At 35.0% G+C, this 4,228-nt stretch overlaps 1 long non-coding RNA gene across 3 annotated transcripts in view; it reads left to right on the forward strand.

Annotated features, from left to right (window-relative positions):
* Positions 1-2,546, forward strand: part of LOC119341085 — a 20,813-nt gene extending 18,267 nt beyond the window's left edge. Inside the window, exon 13 of one of the 3 annotated variants that reach the window (XR_005164876.1) lies at positions 1,617-2,546. This is a non-coding gene — a long non-coding RNA (uncharacterized LOC119341085). The remainder of the gene's footprint in view (positions 1-1,616) is intronic. The other 2 variants (XR_005164877.1, XR_005164878.1) reach the window with 2 other exon arrangements.
* The last annotated feature ends 1,682 nt before the right edge of the window (positions 2,547-4,228 follow it).

Here is a 4,228-nt window from a genome sequence, read left to right on the forward strand (position 1 = left end):
TGCGATCAGACTCGCTAGGGATTTGTGGGTCTGGGATTGCGTGGAAGCGGAATTGGGGATCTGGTGGAGACGGCGGTGTCGTCTCGTCCTATATAAAGGTGGGGCGGAGGGCAGCCCTAGCGCGGTTCGTGGGCTCCGTTGCCGACTCGGTCCGTGATGGGCCAACAGGCCTCTTCCACTTTCCTGGTTTCTGTTCCAACAAGGAGAGAATATGGCCGACTGCTGCTACCACTCCCACCCACGCGCTCGGTTTTGTTTGATTTTGGTAGCAACCTCTCCGTTTTCAACTCCTTCTGGTGGCATCCCTAAAAAAAAACTCCTTGCGGTGGCAGTCAATTTTTTTTTTGTCTAGGTCACATCTAGATGTGACATACTTATATTGCACATCTAAGTGACACAATCAAGTATGGAAAGAAAAATTTCCCTCAAAAAAAGTATGAAAAGGAAAAAAAAATGCAAAAAGAAATACCCATACGAATCTAGATGCGCAATACTTATGACACATCTAGATGTGCTTTAGCAAAACTGAAAAAAAAAACTCCTTTTGATGGTGGCTTTTTTTTAAAACAAAGTACTAGATAAAGAACCCCAATTCTTAAAAGAAGGTAGAGAAACCCAATACACATCTTCTTCTATGAGAACCCCAATATACATCTGACGTCGGATCTTTTAGCGTCATAAATTTGGCTACCTCAGCTACTTCGGATCCCAAATGCATGCCAATTACTCACTGCAGTATGGCAATTTTTATGACCATTTTTTACACTACCTGGAAATTTTTCACTTCAAAAACATGGCAAATCTTACACAACATTGATCATGGCAAATTTATCTATTTCCGCATGACAAATTTTGATGTTTGCAGGCAAAAGTCAAAAAGCTGATGTCAACTTTTAAATATTTACCTAGATAAATGGAATGTTCTCTTTTGTACTTGCCGAGATATACATGGAAAGTTCTCAAAAACATATAAATGGAAAACAAATATTTTTAATGCAGCTCATCTCATTCTCGGTGAGTTGGCGTCGAGTTTGTAACCGTTTTGTGTTTAAAATCTTTTTAATTATTCTGAGATTTTTCATGCCCTTGCGAATTCATAGTCCCTACTCACTTACACATTCTGTTGACCACTATATTAGAGAATGACATTGAATTCGATTCTCTTTCAACAAACAACGTGCTACCCAAATACACATTCTACGTACCAGTGGAGATCATTAATGATAAAAAAACCATAGCTATATATTCTCGCCACGACATATGGCAATATATCCTCGTACCTCCATCCTAAAAGAGGGAGTGCCCTGTCAAGGAACTCCCAATACAATGTATCTTAAGCACCTCCTGAATTAGCACAATACCTCTAGTCTTGTGTGTTTTACACTAGTACTACTTCACATAGTATCGACCATAACACTAGTACTTCTGTGTTTTATGCATTTGTTTCCATGCCATCATACTTATATTTACATTGTAACTGCTTTTAATGATTCTATATACACAAGCTACTAAGTTCACCCACCTTTTGAATATCTCATTGATCTAGGACTTGTGGAATGGATTCAAGTTGTATGATGGTGCTCTACTGTTTGGTAACACATTTTCTCTTGTTTCAGGCCCCTCCAGTTGTCTCTACAACTTCAAAACGCAACAAAAGGCAGGCGATTGCTTTTGGCTCCTGGGCTCGATGGAGTCCAGATTTTGAAAAGAATAAAAATCTAAATTAAACAATTATGAAAATAAATACACACATACATATGGTTGTGCGCCACTTGCTTGTATATTTTCTTTTTTTTGAACAATTTGCTTGTGTATTTTCATGATGAAATGCATTTTTGTGCGAGCTATAGACAAAAAAACATGTATTCCTAACATATGTATTATTTCACTACAAAAGTAGATAAATCTTTTCTTGTGTGGCACACATCAGAACATATTTCATCATGGAAATCTGACACACATTTTGTATACATATCTAAGCAAGTGTGTATTTTTTCAGATTTTTTTGAACTTCGGAATGTGATTTTTCAAGTTTTTTAAATTTCAGGTTCCATGCTGGGAGCCAAAAATCCACACTCAACAAAGGTGATAAAGTAAGAGGAAATTACAATGGAGGTCCATCAAGGAGTTATTGATTAGTCTAATCGTTTTGAAAATTCCTTTGGCCATCTTAGGGGAAAGATTCATAATATAAAGTCCAGGATTAAGATCACAAGAATACTCTTTTACATAAAAGAACCAAGCATAGAAGTCCAAGCATATCTCTGCATCCTGATGATGGTGATAATGCTGGAGATCGAGATGACAAAGAGGAGGTAGAGATCGATGAAGATGATGACGTAGTGGAATATATACATGTACTTGATCTTCTCTCCCCATGGCCAAATGCATCACTTTGAAGCATGTCAATATCACATACACAATCTGCATATCGAACTAATATCATCCACCAATGAGGCTGGCTCATGATTTAGATTTCACTTTTGTGTCGATTTAAAAAATCAAACAAAGGGACGGTTGACTCAATGGGATGTTTGAGATGCGATGATGGTCAACATATTATGGTATGCATGTACGATACATTCATTTAGTTAGTAATCTAAGACTCTAATTTCTATGGAATATAAAATAATTATAAATATATCGTGGTTTTAAAATCCCAAACAATTACAAGCATAGGTGATTTATTTTACATGAAACATTATATTTATTAATTATTAAAAAACATAAAGGAGTCATTTTCTGTGCAATAGTTCTTTTGTACAATAAGAACATAATTATAGTTATAATTATAAAAATATACAATAAATTTAGGAAAAAATACAATTAATATCCGTCAAATTTCAAGATTTTGTAAAGTAGCAGTTTGACAGATATTTAAGCTTTAGAGAAAATTCTAGATTTATACTACTAAATGTCTTTTATGAAATTAAATGATCCAATATAATTTTAGAAAGTAAAGTAAATACTATTAGTTTTGGGCTTTAAATAATAAAATTTACATTAATATTCATTTCTTTGGGATCATATTGATCATCTATATCTAAATATCTAGGCCTCACTATAAAATTATCTTCACATGTGTGCTTTCATGTCGCCTTAATTATTTATAACCGTCCGATCAAAATTTTGTGACTTCAACAGATCATGCATGTACTCATGAGTTACTTTTTGCATTAATTTATCGATACAAACCAAGCCACAACATCAAGTCATGCATTTCTTTTTTCTGGAGAGGAATAAAAAGTTATGCATGTCAGTCACAAAATTGTTATTTTTCCGTTAGTTTTGGTGCGGTCATGGACACTATATGTGTTGGAAGCTTGGACCAAAAAAATGTACTTCATGGTACATTTTTGTTAAAAGATGGCGTTGTGTTAAGTTCAATTATTATTTTCTCTCTTTGTACATCATTTTGCCACATAATTCATAGATTTTATTGTTTTTAAAATGTATTGCGAATACACGCTTACATTTGTTTTTATTAATTTTAGTTATTTTAAGCAGCTATTTATGCATTTGTGTTAATTAATAAGGCTCCCTCAGCAACATGTAGGGCATTATCTAGCATTTACTTATATTTTTTAAATAAAATTAAGACATAATAAGAAAAAAATTCTGAGCGGATTCTAAATGTATGTAACCTCACTTTATAAAAGTTTGATAACAAAGTATAATAGACCATTTTTCTCGCAAAAAGAAGTACTCCGCACATAAAAATTCTGAATGGAGTATAACATACCACTAAAAGATACTGCCACGCACATTTATGCGAGTAACTTTGTCCATGAAGAAACTGGGAGTACTCAAATTCCAACGTAATGGAAGCCGTCATGCCGTGTGGTACGGGTTTATATACCATGGTGTCAGTTGCTTGTGACTCTAACGAAGTTATAGGGGCATCCGGGGCATGGGTTTTGTCGTGCTCTTTCCCATCCCATTTAGGGCTCATTCGGTTTGGAGGAAATCAAAACGTAGGAATTAGGAGTAGTATAGGAATTTGATAGGATGACACTTGCCAATCTAAGGAATTGACTTGCCTCGTTCCTGTGCGCAAAATGAGCTTTGAGTGGATGTGTAGTTTCCTTCAAAAACACAAGAAAATAGTAGTATTCCTACGGAATTCGTGTACGCGTTTCCTACAAACCAAATGCATATATAGAAAAAAAAATTCTGGAATCCTTGTTCCTATGCTTTTCCTACGAAAATCGTCCAAACTGAATGAGGC

This window comes from Triticum dicoccoides, chromosome 7B (genome assembly GCF_002162155.2).
Source record: "Triticum dicoccoides isolate Atlit2015 ecotype Zavitan chromosome 7B, WEW_v2.0, whole genome shotgun sequence".
Lineage (NCBI taxonomy): Eukaryota > Viridiplantae > Streptophyta > Magnoliopsida > Poales > Poaceae > Triticum > Triticum dicoccoides.